The sequence below is a fragment of the Ambystoma mexicanum genome, chromosome 3p, assembly GCF_040938575.1.
Source record: "Ambystoma mexicanum isolate Mex_15411 chromosome 3p, UKY_AmexF1_1, whole genome shotgun sequence".
Taxonomy (NCBI): domain Eukaryota; kingdom Metazoa; phylum Chordata; class Amphibia; order Caudata; family Ambystomatidae; genus Ambystoma; species Ambystoma mexicanum.
Window position 1 is genome coordinate 931,044,756 of NC_090925.1, and position 19,616 is coordinate 931,064,371.

At 48.8% G+C, this 19,616-nt stretch overlaps 1 protein-coding gene across 3 annotated transcripts in view; it reads right to left on the bottom strand.

The window, feature by feature from the left end:
• LOC138581133 (CMP-N-acetylneuraminate-beta-galactosamide-alpha-2,3-sialyltransferase 2-like) overlaps positions 1-19,616 on the bottom strand; it is a 431,707-nt gene that overhangs the window by 214,104 nt on the left and 197,987 nt on the right. The window contains exon 1 of one of the 3 annotated variants that reach the window (XM_069652228.1): positions 7,091-7,110. The exons of the other annotated variants lie outside the window; for them this stretch is intronic. The gene's annotated coding sequence lies outside the window, so the exon portion shown is untranslated. Of the gene's footprint in view, positions 1-7,090; positions 7,111-19,616 lie in introns of those variants that run through there. 3 annotated transcript variants of the gene reach the window in all.

The following is a 19,616-nucleotide window of genomic DNA, read 5'->3' on the forward strand; positions in this document are numbered from 1 at the left end:
CCCCGCATTACACCTTACTCGCACATTGTCCCGACTGGCTGCGATTGTCTGTTTGGGGTGGAACATGGGCTGGGCACGATAAAAATAAATTGCACACTCATCAGCGACTCGCCTTTTCTCCACAACATTTGTTTAGTACCTTGAGGCACATGTTTGGTGTAAGGGTGCAGTAAGAGGAGACTGGCACGGGTGGCATGCTTGTTGGCATACACTTGTATTTAGTCAAAACAAAGAGGAAACCTACCACTCCCCGATTCTAAGAGGCGTTTCCCGGTCTCCACTAAGGATGCTCTCAGAATGTCCAGTGCATCCTCATGTGTCAAAATGCCTGCTTCTATGCCTCACACTTGTAACTAATACTAAAGAGGCCGTGGATCTTCTCGGTCCAGTAGAATGGCTCCCTTCTTCTGGACAATGGTCTATGGTTCCAAGTGCAGGTGGGAACTTTGCCTGAGAGAATGACTCCCTTCTCCAGGCCTCAGTTTCTTTCCAAGAGGCAAAACAAAGTTCCAGCTTCTGGTGGTGTAAAGTTCTCCGTTCAAGCTAGAAAGGTAAAGTTCCAACTCAAACATCATTAGAGAGTGGGGGGTAGATCTCTCTCCTCTGCCCCTCTCAAACTTGAGCCGGACCACCTGAAGTTCGGGGAAAGCATCTCAAGACTTTTTCACCTCTGCTTTCTCTCTCTACTGCTGACCTACCTGTCTGCTGCGCTGACTGGTGGCCTGGCTACCCTCAGAGTCTCACTGGGTTCCAGGCTCCTCGACGACCAGTCACCCTTGCGCTGCCTCCGGCCCGACCACGCACTTAGGAGCTGTAACTGTAACCCTACAGTCCCCTGCCTCCTTTCACTTCCCAGAGCCACGCTGCCCTGGCTGCACTCACTCAGAGCAATGCCGCCCTGATTGCACTTCCCCTAACCCTCTCCTTGGCACTTCCCCCTTCTGCCTGCCCCCCGCACTTTGCGTTATTGCACTTGCATAATCTGACTGACATAAGGTTTTGTAAGATCGCTCGTTTTGTCCTCCCTCTGTTTTCCCTCCCTTGTCTTGTCGCATGTAGAAACACTTGTTTACAGGCGTGTTATAAAAGAAATAACATACAATTACTTATTACCCATAGTTTTCTCCACTGTTGGCTCCCTGGAGAATTCCTCCCTTCTCCAGGTGGTATCACTGCATATTATCCCCACCAAAAATATCGCTGTATATATGGTCGTCTGGAACGGCCATAGGCAATATTTTTTGGGGGATACTTTTTGGGGTTTTTGGGAGCGGGGGGAGCGGGGGTTGCGGTGGTGACCCCCCGCTCCTTTAAAAATAATGCAGGGGTTGCAGGGGTGTCCCCCGCAGGTTCCATGCCTTAATATTGCTGCAAAAATATGACGATATTTTTGAATGGCGATATTTTTGCAGGGATATTAACACATGGAACTCTCCAGGTATCTTCGTCTTACTATTTCCACAGTGCCAACGGAATGACTCCCTTGCCTAGGCCTTCCTTGGCTTTGCTTCACAATACCCACGATCATGGGGTATGGCTACCTTTCCCAGATCTCGCTTGGGTTTGCGGTACACAACAGCAGGGGGTACAGCTTCCTTCCCCTTGTCTCTGTCATGTTCTTTGCCACAGGTCACAGGGGCTTGGGAGTCGACTCCCTTTCCCAGGCTTTTTATCAAAGGTCGCAGGGTCTGAGGTATTGGCTCCATTCCCCAGGTCCTTCTCAGGCGTCTGTGGCAATGCCAGGGAGAATGTCTTGCTTCCCCCTGGCGTTGGCGCACCAGGAACATGTCTCCCTTCTCTTGGTACTGTATTCTTACAGTTCTACTCCACCAGGGGGTTTGCTTCTCTTCTCCTGGTCTTCCTTTCGCCTTGTTTTACTGGTCTGTAAGTGTGGGTCCCAGACCCCTAGGATTCTGTTGCTTTCCTTTGGCAGACCTGGTTCGTAATCCTGCCAGGAGCTGCTCTGAAGAAGAGGATTTGTGATGCTCTTCTCAACTGGGTGTGGGTCCCAGTCCTGTACTACTCTCTCCGATTGCTCTGGTCTGCTTGGCTCACCCCTCTGCCAGTTACTGTGCCGAAGAAGATGCAATGTAAGGATCTCATCCTCATTCGCATGCGGGTCCCAAACCCAGGTTCGTTCACCATTCCTAGTTTCAACTATACCTGGTTCACTCTCCTGCCGTGTATGGTAATCATGCAAAGTTTTCTTAAGTAACAGATTTGGGTCCCAGACCCTCATGTAATGGTTTCTTCTATGGACCTGGGCAGCCCCCATACCTTTTGAGTGAGCTCCCCGTCCTTTTCGTGGTCTCTGAAGTTTCCAACAGCTCTCGCTTTGCTTTTTCGGTTCTCGCGCTGCATACCACGGCTCCACAGCACTTTACAGGAGCCGAGCTGTGTGTCTCTTACTGACCGCATGGTCCGGTGTCTTCTTACTCCTGGGCTTCTTTCTCGCTTGGTTTCCGGTCGGCCGGTGCTCGACGGACCGTGCAGGGACGCCATAGTACCTTGCGCATCCCAGACAGCAGCTTCAGCTTCTTTGTCTGCAGGATGTGCTCTTTGCTCGCGGAGTCCCCAAGGAGGGTCTGAATCTTGTGTCAGCCCTTCCTCACTTCTTATGTTGGAAGCCTGGTAAGAGCTAAACCGTTCAACCAGGTTTCTGGTTTGACTCTCCCTGGCTCCACACCTCTTCCTCGTGCGAGTACCTGTCATGTAGGATTCTCCTAGTCCTAGGTACTCCCTGCTCTTCCTGGTGTCCGTAGTTACCAAGCTTTCTCATTGGCATAAGTAGCTAGAGGTATAGGGTATGGAGGTGAAAAGAAAGGAAAACGAGGGGGGCTCCGGTGTTGGTGCATGGTCTAAATTCCACATTCTCTCCGGATAGTCATCCCTAGTCTCATGGAGGGATCCCTCCCATGAGATCCACCCGCTGAGCCCACCCCCAGAGGCACTGTTTGTAGCAGCCTCACCTCCGTTGCCTCATGGGAAGGGGCTCCCCCAGGGGAGAAGGGACGACATACCAGGCTTCGCAACACTGGTAAATAGTGCATTTAAATGCATTTTTGCCAAAACTATTGCATTACAGTACAGCTAGTAAGAAATGGCCTATGAGGAGGGACACAAAGTTTGTAGTGATGTTTGGTTATTTACCCACCCATTGACTGCCCATTGCCATGTTAATCCCCATGGAAATTCCCACCAACTTCCTCCCCAAAACACATCCTCCTGCTAACTTTATCAAGGCTTACCATCAAACGTCGTGCTGAAAGTGCCTGCCAATGTTTTCTCAAAGCAGACTCCTGAGAGTTAATGACTTACTTTGAGTTGTAAATGGGCTACTGGTGTAATACAAGTGTCTTAACCAGGTCTTCCTTCAGCCGCTTGATTCATAAACACCGAGTGTCCTTCACTGAAATCCTGTTAAAAACAAGCATTGGCAAATCCAATCGTTTTGGCTTGTGTACAAGTATTAGGCCTTTGCCAGCTACTGGTATTATATGCCCAGGCACTTGCACCATTTTGCAGCAGCTGCCATTGATGAGCAATCACTACCACCACGGCAGTGCCTTTCAAACGCACTTCCCACACCCACTCAAATGCCCAAACTGTCGCATTGCCTATGCTGATCGTGAACCCTAGTGAAAACAGCGCATTAACTTATCACCGGTGCTCCACATCATCCCAATAAAGAGGCCCACACTAGCAGGAATGTCTGGCCCTTCAGGCCTGGCACCACTGCTCGAGGGGCCAGTCGGAGCCTACTGCCTCCTGCCCTGACCTGTTGCGACCCGTCCCATTATCTAGATGTCCTTGCCTTTGGGGACCGTGGCATCCTACTGTGGGTGGAAGCAGAGGGGTCGATCAGCCGGCATGCTCAACGGCCAGCAGCGGCTTAATATGGCTGCAAGAGTCCAGTGGCATGGAGACCCCCTGTGACTGCAAAACAGAATATGCCCGCCAGTCCATAAGACATCACTGGCAAAGACACCAGACTTGGGCTGCCCCAGGTCAAGGGCAGCCCCATATGCCCGATGACCTCCATGATACCATTTAAAGGACAGCAATAAAGTTGGCACTTGTACAGGTGTTAGCAATCATTAACGCGCTTAACACACAGCAGGCGCCCTGCAAACAAAAAGGCAGAGCAAAGCAAACACTGCTAGTCCAGCCCTGACCGGTTTCCAATACACTGCCCATGCCAGAAACACGCAGGGGCATTATTGGCACACTACGAACGCTGGCATGCCTTCATAAAACATTTGCCATCTACTACCAACTACCCATACAAATCGCCTGGGCTCCCCTAAGTGTCATTAAAGAGACACCTATGGAGCTCAAACACACAAAAATCCTACCTCACCAAAAGACCTGTAAAGAATGCATATATGTTATGGTTTCTCTGGCGAGATTTAAAAGCGATGTATCTTGAGAGCAGGACTACAACCTACAGTAAAATCAGGCAGCCACTATTTTCACTTAAAACGATAGAGCACTGCATATAACTTAGCAGTGCCTGTCTACTTGGCCCTTTGTCAGGCTAAAGTATAACGCGCTTAATACCCAGAGGTTTCTAAGCGCGGACCCGGGGATCGAACCCGTGGTGCTCAGTGTCGCCTTGCGTTGCTCCTGAGCTATCCTCCAGAGACGAGTAGAGAAGGACACGCCGAAAGTACCAAAAGCTCTTGGGAACCAAGGGCAACAAACACTCAAACCCAGTTCTCGAAGCATGCTTCTTCAAAAACTAGACACAATAGTAGAAAATAGATTTATTGTCAATTTATCAAAATAGACAGTAAAATAGTATCATGTATTTATTGAGATGCTGTACAATACGAGTTAGAAAATCAGTAATGCCACCATGAACAACCAAATGCAACCTACATGCAGCTAAAATGAATGAGAAGAAAAAACAATATAGATTTTGGAAGAAAAGGAGTGAGTAGAGACAAGTATCGGCGTTGGACTTACTGACAGAGGGAGGGCGCTGAATACTTCAGCAGCAGGAAGAGAACATTAACAGAGCTGGAACTGGACACAAGGAAGACAGCAAAGAGCCAGGAGAAAAGGAGGGGTGACGTGAAGAGTACGACCAGGAGAGGAGACATAAACAAGAGAAGGGAGATGCGGGAGCACACGTCTACGAAGCCGACGAGGCCGGGGAGGATAGATCAGGGGAAACGCGTTTGTCTTGGAAGCAAGACAACGCAGAGCAACAGAGGTTCGGATCCCGGTCCCTCGCTTAGAGTCTGGTCTCCAGTATTGAGCGGGTCATAGAAGATTACTAATTAATACATAAACAAGTACTGGCAGGAGCAACCATTTTGGCTTTTGTGTAGGCATGGGATAGGCTTTTGGCAAGCGCTGCTGTAATAGGACAAAGATGGAAAGAGCTGGAACATAAATCTGATTACCAGGGCATATGATCGTATTACTAATGCCAATCTAATTCCTATGCACAAGCCAAAAGGGCGAGCTTTTCCAAAGCTCCTTTTTAAACAGGACTTCGGTGCTTATAAATCAATTGGCTCAAGGCATACTTGGTTAAGACTTTTTCAATTACACCAAAGGCGCATTTACAGCTGCAATTAAGCCATGAACGGTCAGCAGACTGCTTTCAAATAACACTAGTACACTGAGTTTGATGTTACTGCTTGAAAGAGCTACCTTAAAGAGATCCCAGGAGGTCGTGTTGTGGGTCTGGAGGGGTAGGTAGTGGGTGGGAATGGGGATTAGCCTGGCCCTGGCCAGTCAATGGGTGGGTAAACAACCAAACGCCCACAAGCTGTGCGTCCCTCCTCACTCATCATGTCCCTCCTCGCTGTAGTCCAATGCAGTAATTTCCGCTTAATGCCACTAAAAATCCAAAACTAAAAACGAAGCTAGAGATGGAGAAGAAAGGAGTGCCAGCGAAGAGCAGCACAAGACTGAGACGTGCGAGTGAGGAGGAAGAAGACGACGAAGAGCAGCGATGTAGACAGACTGACGAGGGGAAAGAGCATATGCCGGAAGGCCCAAAAGAGGTTTAGAGCAATCGTCTAAGCCAGCGAAAGCTGAGGAGTCAATAGGAATTTTACAGTGGCAGAGAAGGTGAGAAAAGTTCGAATTTTACAAATATAATTCTGAAACTAAGAGGTGGAAGCAAAAGAGGAACTATGATCAGAGAAAGTAAGAGCGGGATCTAACTAGTTTCTGAGCAGATGAAGGAAGGGGATGAGGGACCGGAGGAAAGAAGATGGAAGGGGGGGGCAGACATGAGGCAGAGCCAACAAGAATGGAAAGTCAGACGGGATGGCTGGAGTAAGAGAGCATCCGTTGCCTGACAGCAAGAAGACAATTGGAGACTCAAAGTTCATCAGAAAAATGCAGTAAAGCTCAAATTTGAGGATCACGGAGGAAGGAGCAATTGTGTAGATCGGGAATAAGAAGGGGCCCAGAACTGAACTTGGGGGTACTCTAAAGAGAACAAATAAAGAACTAGAGTCAAAAGGAGGCCAAGAAACAGAATAGGACAGGCCCGAGTTAAGAGGAAGGCCAGGAAAGACCTGATCAAGATATTCCAGGAGATGAAGGCGATGCAGAGAACAGAACGATCAATGGTGTCAAAGGTCGCAGATGAATCGAGAAGATGAAGAGAGGACTGGCTAGAATTACGGCAAGAGTTGAGAAGATATGTAACACGCAGAGGGGCAGGCCAAAAAACGGACTGTCGTGAGCATAAGAAAGTAAGAATAAAGAGAGATGGTTATGAAAAGGCAGCCAGCGCGAGAGGCTTAGAAAGAAAAAGAAGAGAGATGGTAGGGAATGTGGAAGCAGGAGAAGGATCAAGCAAGGGTGTAGTGCGAAACGAGAAAGAAAAAATCCCAGCAGAGAAGGAAGTGTTGAATGTTGAATTTACTTAAGAAAGAAAAGGGATGACAGCCAAAGCGAGTGGATACAATGGGATATTAGTGGTGCTGGCATGCTAGAGAAACTAACAGACACTTCAGAAAGGGAAGTGAAGAAAATGGTGGCAGGAGAAGGAGGTATGGACGGGAAATCCCATGAGAATTCCGCTTCTTATAACAAAACATAGTAGAAGCTGTGCACTTACCCTGTGACGCACCCTACTTCATGATCATGATCGCCCCATGGCTTTAATCTGCCACAGAATGGAAAATGCCAGAATTCAATGACATCCTGATAAAGGGGGGACATCCCTGACGTACTGAGGGATGAACTTTGCTCTGGCTGCTGCCATTGCGAAAGGATTGCACCACACAAGGGTTGCTTCACATGGCGAGTGCCTGCGTGAGAAACGGGCCTGGGGAGGGAGGAGAGGAAGGAGGCTGGCGGCTTTGCACACATTTGCTGGACTCCCACGATGCCTCGGCCAGTGGGGAACAGGCAGCGCGAGCCACAGCGCCTCCTAAAGAGGAACTGCTGGAGGTGCACAAGGCACAAGAACCAACGTGCACAAGTGGCGTCACCCCATTAGGCTGAGTAGTGTGCGCTCCCTTTGCTACTGTTACCTGACCCTTACCTAAGTAATAACATAGCAGACCAAGTTGTGGAAAAATTATAGGCCGGAGGCATTTTATTTTCTTACAGAAAATACATAATCATAAACATATATCACCATAATTTGCTTTTGGGCACATTGTGTCCAGTTTGGAGTTGCCCAAGGCTTCGCCTCCCAAGCCTATGTTACCCTTGGGCATCCGTTCCTGGGCACATGCTGCCTACGACTTTCTTGGACCGTGTACCGAAAGAGAGTACTCGGCGTCCCGGCTCCTGCCTGCCTCCTCCTTCTTCCGTTATCTTTGTAGGGTGGGTTGGGTGGTAAACGTTTTCCTTCCCTTTTCCAGGTCCTAGGAGCTTGCCAGAGAGAGGTGAGCTCCTTACCTGGTGTGTGCTTCGTACCTTTTTCTGGGGTTACTTATACCCCAAAGCCCCTTTGTTCTCCCCTTGGGAGGCCGGGCTTCCCCCTGCTGTTATTCTTCACACCTTTCCTTGTTCCATTTCCTGTGCTTCCTGGCCATCCTTAGTTGTGGGCGCCATCTGGACGTACCTCCCCTCGGCTTTCGCGCCGTTTCCCCCCCCCACTCCGCGCCTAACCTCCCAGACCCTTCATCGTGCCATCCTTTGTACGGCTCGGGGCCTGGGGCATAGGCTGAGTAGTGTGGGCTCCCTTTGCTACCGTTACCTGACCCTTACCTAAGTAATAACATAGCAGACCAATTTGTGGAAAAATTATACGCCATAGGCATTTTATTTTCTTACAGAAAATACATAATCATAAACATATATCACCATAATTTGCTTTTGGGCGCATTGTGTCCAGTTTGGAGTTGCCCAAGGCTTCTCCTCCCAAGCCTGTGTTACCCTTGGGCATCCGTTCCTGGGCACATGCCGCCACACCTGAGTGGGTGTTACCTCGGCCACTCAGGTCCCCCCAAAAGCGCATCTACCTGCATCCCCGTTCCTCCAGTGCCCTAAAAAATGTTGTTAGAAAAAACTCCCATCCCCTTCGGTGACAGGTGCACACCGTCCTGGTGAAATATGTCTGGATTGTTTTGGCAGAGACCGTGCTTTATGAAGTTGAGTCCTGCGCTCCTACAGTATTTCTCCACTGCTTTATTTAGCTTCCTTCTTGCTGTCTCGATTGCCTGCCTCCGCTGCGCCCCGTACCAGACTCTTCGTGCTATTACCTCCGATTAAAAACATTTCAGTTTTCCACCAACTGTGTGCTATGCTATGCAGGGACTCGCAAATTTTTCTCTGTAATTCTCCCCTATTTGTGCTGACCAAATCGTTCCCTCCGAGGTGTATAACCAGGTACTCGGGGGGGGTGGGGGTGGGGCCCTGAAGCCCATCAGGTCCGATAACCTGTCATGGATGTCTTCCCAGTGCATCCCCGGGAGGCCCCACCAGGATGCGATTGTTTTCTTGAAGTGAAGTCCTTGCTTTACTTCCTCAATCAACCTGCCTGCCTGTGTCACGAAGGAGTGCCCCACTATCCATGCCGACTTGTAGGGGGCTGTCTCTGTGGAAATAGGGGAGATACAGTGTTCATATCAGTTCCTCTCTTATGTACTTTTTAAAACATTGTGACCTCCACCCCCCAATCCTTTTCACACCGTTCGCTCCCAGGCCCCCTGCCCATGCAGAAGTGGCTGCTCCTATTCTGAATGAGTGTGTTTCAAATTCGGCTGGATCCCATCCTGCCTTGGCCACTGCTTGTTTCAATACCGCCTGAAACTGGTACCTGCTGAGTGCGCTGCCGTCCCTATGTCTCAACAACTGCCCGCCAACCTCTGGTCGCATATCTAGGAATTCCTGGGTGATGCATCTGGGACAGTGGTCCTTCTCTCTGATGCAGTTGAGGTCTATTGCTCTCCCCTTTCCTGCCTGATCAGTCTTGGATTTCCTTAACATTATGGACATGCCCTTAGTTCCCATACTAATATCGCTTTTTGCCAGGCCATCTCTTGCTACCATGTTACGGGCCACTAGTTCCCCTACCCTGAAGGCCCCATAGTATGCCAACGCGAATGCTGCTTTGAACAGTGCTGTTTCATATAAGCTATTACATGTATTTTGCAATACCTTTAACAGAATCACTAGTTTCCCAAAATTCAGTGGCCTCCTGCTGTCTGGTTTCTTCCCCTCCAACTTTTCCCAACCCTTCATTGCATACTTTATTCTAGGGCTGTCTGTTGGATCTGGTATGCCGGCTACCTTTGTGGTGTATGCCACTGCGGCTATGTGTGCTGCAGCCCAGCTTTTCCTTTTTCCCTTGGCAAATGCCCCTTCCAAAAATGCACACATTTTCTCCGTTGAAATTTTACCTACATCTTGCACTCCTGTTTCCACCAACACATCTTTTACATGCTTTTCGTACTGCTTACCCGTTCTGTATGTTAGGGCGTTCCTGGTCAATTTGTCTATGACCCTTTCCGTTTTCTGTGGTTTTCCAATTTCCTTTGAGTTAACCTTGTAGTCAACCGTTCTTTCCTTTCCAGTGCTTTTAACGGGACCCATGCCTTCCGTGGCGTGGGCGTTCTCTCCCTGTCGGCGTCCGGTCTCAGCTCCCTGAACCTTTCCCACTGAAAACGAGATAGAGCGTCAGCCACCACATTTGCTTCTCCCGCGATGTGCCTCGTCCTTATGCATACATACATTTTTAGGCTTTCCAGCGTTATGGCTCTTATTAATTCCAATACTATTGGACATGATGCACTCCCTTTATTCAACACGTGCACCACTGCCATGTTATCCGACCACACTGCCATCTCCTTGTTCGTCAGCTCCTCTCCCCCATGCACACAATGCTACCCAGATTGAAAAAAGTTCCAGCAGCGTGATGTTCTTCGTCCATTCTGCTTCCTGCCATGCCTTTGGCCATCTCTCTGCACACCACGCTATCCCTAGTATTGCGCCAAACCCAAAACCACCTGCTGCATCCGTGAACAACACTCTTTGCCCTTCTTCGTTTATGGGTGAGCGCCAGATGACAGACCCGTTGAATGACCTCAGGATTTCCGCCCAAACTTCCATGTCCCTCTTAATTCCTCCTCCTATCCCGACTCTGTGGTGCCCCACCCTGTCCCCCCTTGTCCTCAGCTCAATGCTTCTTTGAAACACCTTCCATTGTGGTATGACCCTTCCCGCAAAGTTTAATTTTCCTGCTAGCGCCTGCAATTCTCTCATGGTGGCCTTGTTCCTCCCTTTTAGGTCTTTTATTGTTTTTAGTAGGTCTGCCACCTTATCCTCTGGGATCTGGCATACCCCCCGCCTTGAGTCAATTTCAATCCCCAAGAATTGGATTATCTGTGTTGGGCCCATTGTTTTTCCCCAGCCAATGCAAAACCCCACTCACTTGTTAACTCTACAAATTTGTCCAGCGTTGCCTTGCACAATTTCAAACCTTTGGGCCCTACAATCAAAAAATCGTCCAGATAATGCACCATCCTGGCCACCCCCATTTCTTTTGTGACTGCCCATTGTAGAAATGAGCTTACCCTCTCAAAATATGCACATGAGATGGCACAACCCATAGGTAGACATTTGTCGATGAAATATTCACCCTCCCATTGCATACATAACCACTTCTGTGATTTGCTGTTGACTGGCAAGAGCCGGAAAGCTGACTTAATGTCCGCTTTTGCCATCCATGCTCCTTTTCCTGCTCTCCTGTATAATTCCACTGCTTCTTGGAAGTCAGAGTAGGTTACTGTTGCTTCATCTTGCGGAATGCCGTCATTGACCGACGCCCTGGGGGGGGGGGGCGCTATGATAGATGGTGGATCAGTCTGTATTCTCCTTCCTCCTTTTTTGGGACTAGCCCCAGTGGTGAGCATGTGAAATCTTCAAATGGCAAAACTGAAAAAGGGCCCCCGATCCTACCTAGTTCCACCCTTTTCTGGATTTTTCTGTTCACTATCTCTTTGTTCTCCACAGCAGATTTCAGGTTTTTGGGGATATTCTGCGATCCTTGCCCTGTAAATGGAATGTTAAAACCTTCTTGAAAACCTTGCCTGATCACTTTTGCAGCTTCCTGGTCTGGGAATGTCTGGAGCTACCCTTCCATCCTCTCAATTTTTACCTGTGTGGCCCCCTTCCCTCCCCAGCTCCTAGTTCCGCTTCTCATTGCTTCTGTTGTTGGGTGCTGTCGCCCTTGTGCACTTGGAGCTGCTATGGTCACCTTTACAATTCTCGCACTTGTGGCTGAATTTGCACTTCCAGCCCTAACTGCATGGTACCCCTTTTTCAAAATTTCGACATTGCCCTGGATCTGCCCGTGCTGTCCACGTGTTCCCGCTGCCACCCTCTCTGTGAACCATATTGCCTGCTCCGAAAGCTTTGATCCCTATATCTATCTATTAGCTATTTTCGTATCTTCTGTTATTGTATCTATAATCAGATCTGTAATCATTCTGCCAATACTGCCTCTTCTGCTGCCCTCCTGAGTACCGTTCCCTGGTTTCCCATTTTTCCTTTAATACGTTAAATATGTAAAGGTTGAAATTTTCCTCATCCCATCCCATGTCTGGAAAACAGTCCATTTCTTTTCTGAACTCGTGGTCATACTCCTGCCATGCATCCCCCCCTGAATGCCTTGTATACTTTTAACACCCTCTGCTGATATGCCACTAATGCTACCCCGTCCTCTGGGAATTTTTGCAATATAATTGTGGACATTATCTGGAAGGCTGCCATCCAGTTGTCAAAACTTTTAACTATTGTTCCCCTCCTTAGTAGCCCTTTCTCATCTTCTTTTATGTCCTCTATAAACTCTGTAGACACATCCATCCCCCTTTTCTGGCAGCCTAGTAGAGAATAAATATCAAACTCCTTTCTCCATATTTTTTCCTTTACCATGTCATTTATATACCAAGCCATTACCTTCATAGACCTGCCCTGCGCATCCTTTCCCATTGTTGGTCTGCCATATTTAGTCATGATTGGTCCCCCCTCTATGTCTGCTGTACCTTCCGCTGCTACCACTGTTGTCGCCACCCCCTGTGGTGGGTTCCCTGCCACTGGTAATGCTGGTGCCCCTAATGGTGCTACTGGTTGTGGACCGGTACCTTGTGGTACCCCTCCTGTATTTGGTATTATTGGTGCTCCCGGCTGCGAATTGGTACCTTGTGGCACCCCTCCTGTATTTGGTACTATTGGTGCCCCTACGGTGCGGGGGCTGGGGTTTCTAAGGCTCCCACCCCTGCCCCCCACCCCCCTCCTTCCTCTTGTGGCCCTGATCCCCTCCGCCTCTCCTTTCTTACGACACCTCTCCATTTAACCCAAGCCTTTAGATGATCCCTCTCTTCATCCTCGCTGCTCCCTGCTTCTGATGAAGAATACCCCTGCTACTCCCTGCCACTGGTTCTGGGCGACTTACCCATACCCGTGACACAGGTTTTCAACATTTTAACAATTTTCTTCCCCACATCAATTTTCACAGTACCTTTATTCTTTTCCTTCTTTTTCTTCTTCCTGGGTGCCTCCGGCTGGTCCTGCGATCTCCTTGGCTCTTCTCTCATCCTCTTCTGTCCTTGTGGCACTGCTTCTTCTCCTTCGCTGCTGCTGGGCTCGATAAACAACAAAGGCGACATTACCTTTGCCCTCTCCTCTTTCTGCATTACTTCCAGAACCCATTGGGCCCCATACGCTTTCTCTGCCTTCTTTGCCCATTCACTGAACTCCTGGGCCCTTCTTGCTCTTTCCTCTGCCCTTTTTCTTGTTTGAATGCTTCCTTTCTGCAGGGCTGTCCTCCTCGCTTCTTCTCGCTGTTTATGGCTTGTCCCGCACTTTCACCTCTGTGCGTCAATATTTGTTGTCTCTTTAGCTCGTGCCTTCGTGCTTGCTGTGGATTGCACTGCTCAGTGTATCTCAACGTCCTGATTGACTGCTGATACTCCAGTTTCACTCCCCACCGTGCTATTTCACAGGTGTGTTTGACCCTTTACAGGCAATATTCTTTGCCGTATAGTATTCCTGTCCCTTTAGGGGATTCAGGCCTGTTGCAATTGTGCCTGTCCCTTTAAGAAAATTATGCTCTCCCCACCCGGGCCTTGCTCGACCGTTTGACACTCCTCGAGATGTAAGCCCCGCCCCTTTTTCTGATTGTAGTGGGCCGCCAGCTATCCTTCCCGCGTGGTTTTCTCGGCGCCTCCAGGCTGACCCCTCCTTCCGTACCAGCTGCAAGTCCGTCCTGACCGTCCGCTCCTCCTCCTGGTTGGCTGCTATGATTCCGCCGTCCCTTTCTGCTCCACGGCGGGTGCTTCCTCGCGGCTGATGGCTCCCCTGGCAGCTCTCTCTCCGCCCTCTCGCTGCAGCTCCCCAATATGGACGTCTGTCTCCCTGCGGTCCTGGACGGCCGTCTGCTCTCTTCACTCGGTGCTCCACTGGGACTGGCAGTCTTCCTCCGGCAGTCCTCCGGCTCCTGGCGATCTTCTCCAACACGGTCAGTGACTCTTTCCAATCTTCTCCGCACAACTCCAGGGACTCCTTCCAAGTTTGCGGTCCCCTCTGCAACGGCTAATGCAGGTTTGGCCGCCCACAAACCAGGTGAAAGGAAACAAAGTTAAACGTTTTCCTTCCCTTTTCCAGGTCCTAGGAGCTTGCCCGAGAGAGGTGAGCTCCTTACCTGGTGTGTGCTTCGTACCTTTTTCTGGGGTTACTTATACCCCAAAGCCCCTTTGGTCTCCCCTTGGGAGGCCGGGCTTCCCCCTGCCCCCTGCTGTTATTCTTCACACCTTTCCTTGTTCCATTTCCTGTGCTTCCTGGCCATCCTTAGTTGTGGGCGCCATCTGGACGCCCCTCCCCTCGGCTTTCGTGCCGTTTCCCCCCCACCCCGCGACTAACCTCCAAGGCCCTTCATCGTGCCGTCCTTTGTACGGCCCGGGGCTTGGGGCCATACTGTGTGGCACAAAATGCCAAACACGAAAATACTGAACTTGTAACTGTGCATTTCAACATAATAATATGTTGGGGGGGTGGAGGTAATAAATAATTTAGGGAGAGTATGGGGAGGTAACCCTCTGCATATTGTGATTGGTTATTTCCAACCAGATGTTTCTAAGCTCAGACCGGGGGTCGAACCTATGTTTCTACACATCTCTTGCTTCCAAGATGAGTGCGTTGCCCTTGAGCTATCCTCTGGAGACTATATAAATGCGTTGAAATGTCACAAAAGAAAAAAAAATCTGCAGTAATCACATAGATCACAAATAAGTTGCAGTTAAATAAGGAACCCAAGGTACCCAGCCCTTCTCAAGAGGGGACCAGCGTCCCTCTCAGAGTGAATGGGTATGTCTAAGGGAGCCTGTCTTCTCTATGAGGATGGTAGCAGCTAAGAGCGCCCCTGTGCTACCCCCCCCTAGCCCCAAACCCTGTGTTGTGCTAGCATGGGTCTTGCAGTACAGACTTGTCTCATACCATGCCTCACAGTAAAAAATGCTCACCAGTTTTTCTGTTCTTCTAGGGTCAACCTGCAGAGAGAGCACAGTCCTCCAGCACCACACGGCAGCTATATTGAGAAACCAGGCACCTGCATCTGCCCGATAGCGAATAATTCCTCCAGCGTCCCTCGTTGATGGCAGTCGGATGCCTAATGGGCAAGCGAGAGAGGGGAAGTTACAGCGAGGTCGACGCAGCTACGAAGCAGACCACGCACCACTCGCGAGCCACCGGGGAGGAAACAGAGGGGCACAGATCCCCACTAGGACTGGACTTACACCTTGGCAAGGCCAGGGGAAAAGGCAGCCTAACACAAACTGGGATGATCTGCTATTCAGGCCGGCATCACAATTCCGCTGCAGGCTTGGGTGGAGAGAGTATGCAGGGCTTAACCTGCTATTTGTCTCCAACGTGGGGAAGACTGGGCCAAATTGGGCACAGCACCAAAACTAATAGCAGGACGAGGGAGCGCATAAAAGAGCTGACAAGAAGCCGGAAATTGTGGGTTGTTAGAGTGAGGTCAGAGGAGGTAGTGGACCAAGAGACCAGCAGGAGGAAGCATGGCGCACCTGAGAGTGGAGGAGATATCTATATAAGGTGAGTAGTACTGTGGAGGGAGGAGTAGTAATGTGGAGAAGGGAGTAAAAGTGTGGAGGAGGAAGTAGGAGTAGTTGGTGGAGGAAGTAGTAGTGAGGAGTGGCAGGAGAATTAATCTCCAACAGTGGTGGTAAGGTCTAGAAAAAGTGAGTGGCATTGGAGGGACTGAAATGGAGAAGGGAGAGAATCAAGGTGGTCATGGATTGAGGAGTGTAGCAAGAACGTAGGAAAGGAAAAGGAGAGGAGAGAGCGAGCATGACCGATTACAACCAGATGTCTGCAATACACTTTCCCTAGCCTGGTAGAACACAAACAATTGGATAGAGTACGGACAGCTAGGAAGTCTCTGAGGGAGCTCAGTCAGATGAACTACAGAGTACTATTGTGAGTACACGTCAGATTTAAAACAATAGGGGCCAATATTTTGTAGCACTAACATGGGATTACAGACACCTGGCTAAGGGAGGTGGGTCATAACGAGATGAGAGAGAGAGAGAGAGAGAGAGGGGGACGGCCCCAGAGCCCATTAAAGATTCAATGAAAACCCTTGAACCATCTCATAGAGTTGGAGTGATTTTTGTGTCATCTGTAACAAAGTCCAGACACAAATATCTATATAAATGATATACATTTATTAACTAATTACAACTATTAGCTGGAAGGCATAAGACACAATTACGCAGTAAAAGTAAAGACTTGTTGTCAAGGTGACCAGGTCTTTTGTACCAGATGATCCAGGTTGGTGAAACATTAACTTCAGTGAGAAACGGAAATCAAGAGTGACTATCCTCGGTCAGTGGGCCACGTGTGTGGACGGAGTCATGAGATGTAGCCACAGGCTATGAACATGAACCTGCTTGCATAAACTATGGGAGGGCTTTGGGATCATCTCTACATATTGAAAATGTGTACGTTAGTCCCTCTTTGGTGGTCTCTTTTCTGTGAAACACACCCTGAGCAACTTCTAATCACATGGTGTAGGGTACTCGTCACAGCAGAAAATGTGGCAGCGGACTAATACTTTGCAACATTGTAAGAAACAGTACATGGCAAGCTATTCTAATTGGTTGGCAACCCAAAGCCAACCTTGGACATTTGGCTCGCTAGAAGCACATACATAGAAACGAAACCCAGGTGGTTGGAGATACTTCAGCTCTTCCTTTGTTTTCCAATTAGGCCACCCTCTCTCATTGATAGGCTTATGCCAGTGTCTTCTGTTTGAAGGTTGATCTGCACAGTCCCGGGACATCAGAGGGAGTGTAGGAACACTGCTATCTTATCTCCAGGCCCAATGAATAGCCCTTGTTTGCAAGCTCTACATCATGTGTTGCAAGACCATGAATTTGTCCATATCGACAGTGCTTTTAACCTCATTTGATTCAGCTTTTGCTGGGTGCAGTTCTCCTTATGGCCTTTAGAGACTTGCTCATTCTATCCCATATTGACTTTATGCCTTTTAATAATCCAATATTTGGCATCAGTGAATGTTTGTATTCCTCTTAATCTTTGCATAACATGTCCTTGCTCATGGTCTGTTTGTAGACTCCCTTTGTGCTTTTTCTTCATCTCTCGAAATAGCATCCTTGGTTCAAAGCCAATGTTCTCCCTTACTTCGCAAAGAAAACAGCTTCTTCATCATCTTTTTGAGGTAATTCGCTTTTTGAGGTAACTGGGTTGATTGACATGAGCCGTCGTCCATCTTGTTCGGATGTAGTCCTAAACGTGGAATATATACCTCTCATAAGCAAGCTTCTGTGTATTCTTTCTACCTTGTGTTTCAGCATATTTACAGTTATTGACCAGGGGATCACTGCATTCTTATTTGCATTTGTAAATACTGCATCATGGAGTACATGTTTCTCTTACTGCTTCAGTTACATTCTCATTCTTAAGTATTTTCACATCGTTTCAGCATAGGGTCATATATCTTCTTTCAGACATTCTTTTGATATTATAAGACTTTGTTTAACAAACATCCATGTTGTGCACCATTTTATTCATGGCTGTTTTGCGACAATTCAGTAAGGGACATCCTTCTTGGTAGGTTTCCTCAACTGCTTCAGAGTGAGGGTATCTTCTGAATGGCTGCGTGAGTGCATATCGTTTTTCATACAATCGACGTGGTATGGACATGTCACATAAACTTGTACATGGGTTCCAAATTGTAGCACCTCGTCTGTTACTCCAATAGGGTGGAGGTTAGGGGGTGTTGACTAGGGAGAATTAATCCACTTGCTCCTCTACACGATTACTTAATGTGCTCAATTACCCTTCTGGTTTTGGTCACTGAATGCTTCTGCTAATGTAAGAGCGTCCGACAGACATGACAAAGATATTTCAAAATATTGGTATGGTCAGTTTTCTTTAGTCACTGTTCACAGTCTACGGGTTTGAGTAAGTTTACATGCCAAGTCTCTGCCACTTCTCTGCCTTCGTTGTTTCTCTGTATATCGTAGAGTGTCTCCTAGTTCCTACAAGCCTCACTAGTGACTGTGACGGTTTCCTTCGCTGTCTCAGTGTTGCGTCTTTTACCCGCGATCTAAAGGTGGTGGGTGAGAGAGACTGCATACCCAACGCTGCAGACCGTTGAGGCTGGCCATGATAGGCCTCATGCCACACACAAGTGTGAGCAGGGGTGGATGGGCCCCAGCGGCTGGAAGAGGATAGATGTGGGCGCGGACAGCAGGTAAGCGTGTTTTTGTGTATGTATGTGTGCATGTACTTATGTGTATATATGGGGCACTATGTGTGTGGTGGGGAAGGAAGGAGGAGCGAAAGGAGGTTTGGGGGTGAAACCCTTAATGAAATGTAAATCCTGCTAATGTGGGAGATTATGGGAATGGGCAGGGGCGGGGTAAGGGGTTTAGGGGAAAAGCCCCCAAAATGTCAATGTTCCTGCGTGCGGGAGGATGCACCAAATCGGCCTCATTAACGCAGCCTCTTTGGTATGTGGCCTTCAACAAATGGAATTTAGACAGAGCCAAATTCTTGCCAAGTCCACTAAGAGGGAGGGGGCAGAGGGGTACACTACCTTGGAGCTGTGTGATCCTCTGCACAGAGGGCAGACTTGGTACAAAAGAAGATCCCTTTGCTGCTTTTCACAGGGAGTAAACTGGAACATAAATCATTTAAAACATTGCTGTGAAGGTGTCATGGTTCGCCAGCCGTGGAAGCTATGGGGAAGGTGGAGAAAATGGAAAAAGGACTAATCCCTTCGATAACGCCATGCACGTTCTAGTCTTCCCAGCCTTTAAAGACCCAGAAGTTGCTAACGCGCTTGCGTTGCAACTTCCAGTGTTTCGGGAAGTTTTACCAGCGCTCCGGTGTGTTTGAATTCCTCCCGCTTTCAGGCGGCTGCCCCTCCTCGTTTCCGCTGCTTAATCACCAGCTCCTTCTTTTCGCTTTGTCCTCGCAGTACTCTTTGGGTGCTCACTCCCTCTCCTCTGGCCACGCCCCTCTCGCTCTGTGTTCGGAGTTCTACTGCCACAGTCTTCTGCTCATTCTGCAAGGAGTTTCTGCTACGCAGCCCAGTCTGTCCTTCTTTCTTGCCGGAACCATTCCTGGATACCCTCCTTGGAGCCACCGCAACATCTCCTTCACAGCAGAGCATTCTGGTATCGGTAGTCCTTGTACAGAACATCTCCAAACTACCTGCCAGGGTTTTTCAGCAAGGCTTTTCCCTGGCCTGGGGTGGACTCCCTGTGGTCCCCACTGCCAGGCAAACAACATTACTGGCAAAGTGGCCTCCGCTGGAGCTCATACCCCTTACGCCAAACAGAAGGAAAGGACATATAAGAAGAAGCCCAGCGATACCTGGAGACAGAGAAGGAAGGGGATCTCATCAGACGACTCCTTGGAAATCGATAGACGATTCAACCGCCTTCCATACGGATTCAGGTGAGGAGGGGTTTGGTGAACCAGACATTATTGTACAAACTGAATCTGAGAGATTGCAACACCCAAAAGAAATGGCCACCTTAGAACAATATCAAGAAATGGTAAACACCATTCAGGCTTTAACAGTGGAAGTACAGTCCCTAAGAGCTGACAATACTGCATTAAAGCAACAGGTCCAACAG